The sequence below is a fragment of the Saccoglossus kowalevskii genome, unplaced genomic scaffold (assembly GCF_978046115.1).
Source record: "Saccoglossus kowalevskii unplaced genomic scaffold, keSacKowa6.1 SCAFFOLD_42, whole genome shotgun sequence".
Lineage (NCBI taxonomy): Eukaryota > Metazoa > Hemichordata > Enteropneusta > Harrimaniidae > Saccoglossus > Saccoglossus kowalevskii.
The window spans coordinates 636336-644298 of record NW_028188621.1 but is presented as its reverse complement, the minus strand read 5'-3'; the positions used below and the strand labels follow the sequence as shown (position 1 = coordinate 644298).

The window sequence follows — 7963 nt, the reverse complement described above, 5'->3', positions numbered from 1 at the left end:
CATTGGGTGCTTCACACATTGGACTCAAATAAAAATGACATGTACAAAGAAAATATTCTGGACAGTACATGTACAAAGTTAAAATGAAAAAAGTCCATGTACAACCAAAATTTACTTAAGGCACCCTCACCCCAAAACTACTGAAATAATCCAGCCAGAGTCTAGATTTATAGGTTTAATGTTAAGGTTAGTGTTTAGTAATGTAATAAATAATATTTAGTTGGAATCCTGTTACAGTAAAAATATCACTGTAGTTTTTGAGAAAAGGTCCAATAATAAAAAAGTTGTTTCAAAATTGCATTAAAATATTGTGTCATTTCATACGAGATTGGTAGATATTCCATGGATATAAATAACATTGGCAACTGACTCCTACTTAAAATAATATAGTCAAAAAATGTTTCTAGTCAACAAATTTCAACAAGTTTCAGTGAACAAATTTTGTGAGACCATCTTTGTCTTATATAATCAATTATGAAATGAATATTGAAATAGGTTTTGACCAAAAATATTTTTTGTGCATAATTATACAAATTAATGATAAGTACATACTGTTTGGAAAGCAGCAAAATTGTCTGTGATATCTCTTATGGTATTCAGTGTTGTACTGCTCTGGTGTGTTAACCAGTATCCGCTGTCAAAGTTAAACTTCAACTTTTTGGCAATAGACAGGTTGGATCTTGAGTTGTATTTAAGATCATTTTTTGTAGCATCTCGCCGTGATGGTGATGTCAACAAATTCTTCAGTAACACTGGACTCCTAGAATTAAAAAAAAAAACTTATAACTTGTGTATTGGAAAGATACCTGTAATCCGTTAAACAGGATTTTTTTCCAAAAACAATTCTTTACGATCAAAATGCGTAAATGTGTATGATATTTTTGGGAAAAAAATAAATGTGATTAAAAATGAAGCAAGTATGACAACACACTAAAATATTGATTTTGTCATGAAGAACAACTGTAACATACGGACAAGTACATGGTGTACATACCGGTAGTACATTTTTCATTTATGATACTAATAAAGCAAGTACCGTTTTGCATACATGATTACATTTAAGAATCGGCCTGTTATAACTGAGGGAGGACTCATCTATACCACTAATAAGGTGCATTTTCATCGATTCTGACCTGGAATCGAAATTCGAATGGACCACCGCTTAAACCATATTGACCCACTAAACGAATGGAATTCTAAATTTTGGAGTTTTTTGGTGTTAAAATTTTCGAATTGAATAGAAATAACTTAATATGAACTTACTTGTGCTTTTCGGCATTGATGAAATCGCGGTGCTTTTGTGGTGAAAATACTACTATGTCTTTAAAACCGTCTTGCTCTTGTAATACGGCATTAAAATACTTAGTGTCGTTTTTCGACGCAAGTTTCACTTTTGAAACCTGGTGAAGATATCCCTCGGTATTAAACATCTCTCGATTGGACATTATACGCCGATCGCAACAAGTACAAAAATGACACCAAGACTCGGATGGGCAACCAATGAATGCCAAAAGATCACAGCAGCTTTGCCCAGCAGCGATACAGTCACAAAAGAAAGCGTCAGAGTGTTGGATTCAGATCGAGGCTTGGGAATAAAAGTTAGATCACTTTCGCAACTCGCCTGCCGTAAAAAAAATAAAGGTCCTCACCAAAATGCGTTTAGTTTTGTATACATGGGTAGATTTCGTATACATTGGTAGCAATATTGTATATTTTAAAATGCCAGTGTTTATGATCTATTTTCGGTGCAAAACACAGCGGTTTCGAATGATTATATATTTCTGACGGCGGGTATTTGGCAAGTAAAAGTAATAGCGAGAATGGCAGTGTTATTTACATAATAGTCGCGAAAACAACGTTGAATATTGAAAGACAAAGGAGAACATAGAGACCGACAAGTGTTCGACGTAAGGCTGGGGAATTCAGTTTAAACGGATATCAATGATGACGTTAACCGTTACATGTTTAGTGACTTTCAAATCAGGGGCGACAGTCTTAGTACAAATACATTCATAACGAAATATGTGAGGAAAATGAAGGCACAATAACCTTGCAAATTAGTCGCAACTATGAAGAAAATAGTGAAGTGTTCGTAATAAAGTAGGAAAATGAAAATGGTGTTTGAGTGGCGTTAATAAAAATAAATAAATAAAGGGTTGTTTATAATTTGGTAGTTGTCCATAGCTCTTTATGGTAGTATTGAAAATATAATTGTAAAATGACTTTTTCTGCAGTTTACTGTTTGGCATAGTAATTTAAATCATGCACGTTGTTTTCTGGCTGGTTTACATATCGGCGATGGCAGTGATTTCAGTATACAGTTTCTTTCTTAATTGGCTTGATTAATTTTTTGTAATTCATTAAATCGGCAATGCGTGTATTTAAATAACAAGGTTCACTACACTGTCAGGATGTTTACATTTGAAATAACCTGAAAACATTTCAAATAATAAAATATAACGCATGTCACTCAGCTTAAAATATGAGGCTTCATTGCAGAAATGTATCATTAAGAAGCTACTGCAGCCTGGTTGCCATAGAGGGCGCACATTATACTAAAAGTGCATGTAACCATGGAACTTGCATAATGGAACCTACAGTCGTTTTTGAGACTGTTAATTGTAGCAGCATAGACAAAACATTTTCAATATTTTCTTGTACATGTGCCACAGTTGTTGCATTCTATCTTGTACTTGGTTTAATAACTTATAATATGTTGTAAATTTATGTTGTCAATATGATACCAAGGACGTCTAAGTTATGTCAAGATCTGGTTATAAAATGTATATGTATGATATTTCGTTTACATCTGTATGGGCGAATCCCGGGACAGAGTATGCCCGGTATAAACTGTCATATCATAACAGTTACATAAAACGACGGTCTAGCAGTGACAGACGTGTACTTTAATTTTGATCAATTTACAACACATGTATAGTCTTAGTATAAACCGTACATAAATCATGTCATGTAGTCGATAAAACATTGACAATCAATACAGCGTCGTTTATATTTACAGCCTCTACAAGTATATATAACTTCAATTCGTGTACAAAATGTGCACATTTTTGCACTTGCACAGATTAAAACAAAGGCATACAATTTCCACAAATCAATCTGAGAACAACAAGGTGTGTAATAATCGTGTGATCTGATCTCGTAAATTTTATTGGACTACTAATTACTAGTATAACCATGGAACTGGTTTATAGTTCAATGGTATAACTAAGAATGTTGGACTTGGACAACGGCCCGTCTCTCAGGCCGTGACTGTGAAAACTATATAGCGCCACCAGACGGTCGAAGTTTATATGCTGCGCTTTCGTTTAGGTGAGTACATGTTTATTTTATGATCGGAGATTCAAATGTTGAATATTGATAATATATGACAATTTATGTAACTATAAGTGAACATATCCGAAATGTAAAGGTCTAGTTGTCGCATTCTCAAGTCCGGTTTTCGGTGTAAGATATTAAATGTGATAAATTTTGTGCATTTTCTAGTCATTTATCGTGTAAAACAATCATGGCGTCGCCCAGTCATGTCGACCGGAAGTGCGTGCACCGTGTTCAACTTCTGAAAGCATTGCACATGTTAATCAATTTGGCAATTTAGAAAGTCACAGACGTGTCATTTGAGCGTCACAAACAAACAAAGACATTATTTAACAGCTCTAATGGGTGAAATAATTGAACAATGGCGCTATTTTATAGTGTCGATTATTAGAAAGGTCAAACCTCAATTCCCAAAACTAGCAATGTATGGGGTAACCCGAATCTCAGGCCCCGGCCAATGACCCCTGGCTAATGAGTTATTAATTTACATGTTTTTCTCGCAAATGTTTATATATTTAACGCCACTCGCCAATGTACGTAAAACGCGGAAGTGAATTGGCCGATAAGTCACCATGACTCGACAGTAATACAGAGACATTTCGCGATGGGCGTCTTTCGTGGTCGGTAATATTTACGAAAAAATCTTTGTTCAATGTTTTATAAACTGGCTTGGCAGGTCTCATCACCAAATAAACAATGTCACAGCCTTTCGGCCACTTTTCCAACAAATCCAAAATCACTTGATAATTTTGTTCACTTAACATTTGTACTATGATTACTTTTTAAGTTTTGATAATTTTAATGCATACTTGTACACCCACAAAAATACCCCCAGGATAAGAGAATTTAGTTTATACCCTTGACAAAAAAGCATTATTTTTCCTTGTCTTAATATTGAATTTTTTTTTTATCTGTGTAACTTTATGTGGAAATCCTAATAAGATTTAATGTACAGTTCACAACTGACAGTTTTGCAATATTAGAGGTTGTGAACTTGTCCATAAAGGCTGCAAACTGCAATTTTTTTTTATAAAGATTGTGTTCACTGACATTTATTTTGTATGTTTTTCTTATTGGTGTGACTACAGTGACTGTGTAGTGTACTCGGCAGTTTTTTTTTTGTCTTTTGTTGTCAGTTGTTTGTTTTGTGTTCTTGGAGTTTTGTACAAAAATCAATGGTTAAATAAGTATATTATTTCCACTTTGCAGTATATTGTAGACAGTACTTGTATACTTTGTTTTCCATCATAAATATCGAATTGTTCGGAAGCATGAGATTGTAATGTAAATTTAGTTCATTAATGTTGTACGATGACGCTTTCTCTGGGGCCTTCTGAGTCCAGGCCTGTTTACTTACTTGTTGTCAGTGTCTGACTGGTATATACAAAATACGACCAAGTAAACGTCAGAATATTAAAAAAAGAAACCTAAAAATCAGTTGCCCATGCCCAAAGAGTCGCAAAGCCAAAACAATCTGTCAACCGACTGCATCCAAAGCAGCGATATGATTTCAAACATCGAAATTGAGAAACGCAAGTGTAGACATATAGCTAAGAAATAAACACATCTATCCCGGCCAGCAATCGAATCATCAATCGTTATGAGTGATGTAACTGGTATTTCCGTGAATGTTGTCAAATTCGTGAGTGTGCGTATTTCGTACAGTGCCGTGAACATTGCTACAATCAAAGACGCGCAGAACAGGAAGTCCATTCTGTACTACCGGTAGTACCATTGCCAATTTTTGGACAGAAGAGGACTATTTATACAGGGGGACGCTCCAGTAAGAAATTGTTAAAATTGCCCGATTGGCATATCAAAATCCTGTATTGAAACAGAACATATTTTATATTCTCTAAAAATAACATTGTTATGTCTCTAGACTCACAACGAACCCAAAACAAAGGAAACATTCCGATCCAAACAACCTGCGTCTTATCACCATTGCGTTTCTGAGCAAAAATATGTTGATGCCAAAAATGACCGATTTTCGCCAAATCTTCTATGATTTTTTGATAATATCATTAATTCAGTCCAGCGGTTGGATAGGTTATTCATTAGAGACGCTCGTGAAACAAAATTGATGAGGTAAATCACTCTGGCGACAAAAAAATCGGCGATAAAAGCCAAGGGGATGAGGGACTGAATTTCAAAAAACATATTTTATATGTATGCCATTCAATTTGGCCTGAGCCAGAGATTGGCTAGTGGTGTGAAATATATAAAAATATGTGAGAAAAACATGTAAATGGCTCATTAGCCAGGGGGCCATTCAATTTGGCCGGGGACCCATTGGCCGGGGGCCAGAGATTCAGGGTTACCCCAATGTTTGTGTTAACAATTTCAAAACCTGGAGTCATCCGGTTCTTTGCACATGTGTTTTTTACCAAATTTTCTTGCTGGTCCTTAATTGCTATTTTTGTTACTTGTGGGTATGTTGCATTGATATTTCAATCGTCTTGTGTGTACTATCTAATGGTTGATTTTGAGCCTATTGCTTGGATACCATTCATATAGGTACCTCAGGTATACCTATCTGAGATTTGTTCAATTCATGATGATATCTAATTTTGAACAGCTAACATCGGGGCTATCTCAGCTGACAGGCTGCTTGTTTTATTTTGTATTGTGACCTTTGACCTATAGTACTAACTGCATGTTGCGGTTTCAGCCACTGGTCAAATTAATGACCCTTTGTCAATAATCATTGGTTGTAATGATTTGCTATTTCACGTTTCCTGAAATCAACCTGAATCAATTAACAGGGCGAACAATTTTGTAAATAATTTGTAGCGAAGAGTGAATATTTTTTATTATGTTTATTAAAGAGTTGTTTGTTACACTTTCCTGTGTAGGTTTGCCATTTACAGTACTGTAAATGTATTAATACCAAAAATTGCTGTGTTGACAGTCACATTACTATAATAATTGTAAATTCACTATGTTGCATAATTTAACAGTTCTCTATATTTCACTTGCAGTCTATAACAATCTATTCCTGTATATTGAAAGGTAAGATATGTCTAGGCATGAAAGATGAATTTGTTATGATCTATACCTTATATAGTTTTAATTTGGTTAACAATTATGTATCAAACATGTGCACATTTTGTTAGCCGTTAATAATGAAGTGTGAACTCTGGATATATGCTTATATACTGCTCAGTATGTATTGATATTTATACACATTATTACTGCATGTCAGCATTATGGTAAAATATATCCAAGTTCACATGGTTTGTGGGAGTTAGTGCTATATGTAGATCATTTTGTCACTCAACTGGGGAATTGATATATATATGTGTCAATCTTTCTAGCCTATGCATACATATCTTGACCAATCAGGTTTTTAGTTTAGTAATTCAATAGACATTCTAAGCAGTAAATAAAGTTTTATAGTGTTCTTATTCAAGACAGCTGTATGTCTACAATTTTTAGGTAACATATTTTTGAAATCAACCATTTTTTACAACCAGATCTCATTCACACAAACACTTTGATCATGTTTGAACATGTTTAGGGGTAGATATGAGTGTATGTTTAGCCCTTTATTAACAACTGTATAAACTTCAAAAATCATAAACACAGACATCAGACCTATGTACATGCATTTGTGTGATGATCCAATTCAAGACAGCTGTGTGGTATTTAACTGTGAAGGAAAAAAACTCACAATGCAAATTTGCAATTTATCTCACTGTTTTGCTTGCAAATTAGCAGTATTGCTAATGAAATTGACACAGGTGGCATCTGTATTTTAATAACAATGTACCTATCTCTTGTAAGTAAAAACAGTGCTCAATTTAGCAAATATATTAAATAAATCACTCGTATTTTGACAATTGTATCTTTCAGATGCCTCGAAAGAAAGGTTGGAAGAGAGGTGAAGCTCTAAAGAAGAGGTTGGCCTTGGGTAAAAACCCACCAACCAATGTCCTTCGGGATCAAAGCAATACTGTCCTTCGGGATCAAAGCGATACTGTCCTTCGGGATCAAAGCGATACTGTCCTTCGGGATCATAATAAATCAGAAAGTATTGTCCTTCGGGATCATAATGAATCAGAAAGTATTGTCCTTCGGGATCATAATGAATCAGAAAGTATTGTCCTTCGGGATCATAGCAACACTGTCCTTCGGGATCATAGCAATACTGTCCTTCGGGATCATAGCAATACTGTCCTTCGGGATCATAATGAATCAGAAAGTATTGTCCTTCGGGATCAGAATGAATCTGTAAGTATTATCTTTCGGGATCAGAACGAGTCGCAAATTAGTGCTGGAAGTATTTTTAATAAAGTACATGATGAACAAACAAATAATGTTGCAGAGAGTTTCTCATTAGAGCAATTTAATTTGTTAAATGATTCAGTTGGAAATGTTAATGATCAGACAACAGGTAATAAGTTCATGCTAACAACTTCAGTACAAGGAAGTTTTCATCAAGGTCATCATCAATTTCTAGATAACAGTGGAAAACAGTGTGTTGCAAATAGCTTAGTTTCTATGATATTCAGTCAAATCAAATATGTAGATTCATGGGTATCGGAAGACTTGGATATAATACTGCAAACTGGTAATGAATTGTATGGCTTTTTACAACAGTCTACAACTGTTAATTCAGAACTGT

At 34.6% G+C, this 7963-nt stretch overlaps 1 long non-coding RNA gene across 1 annotated transcript; it reads left to right on the top strand.

Annotated features, from left to right (window-relative positions):
• Positions 1-3272: 3272 nt before the first annotated feature.
• Positions 3273-7655, top strand: LOC146726089 (uncharacterized). The gene is made up of 3 exons (XR_014928658.1): positions 3273-3330; positions 6318-6348; positions 7192-7655. It is a non-coding gene; the product is annotated as an uncharacterized LOC146726089 (long non-coding RNA).
• Positions 7656-7963: the final 308 nt, after the last annotated feature.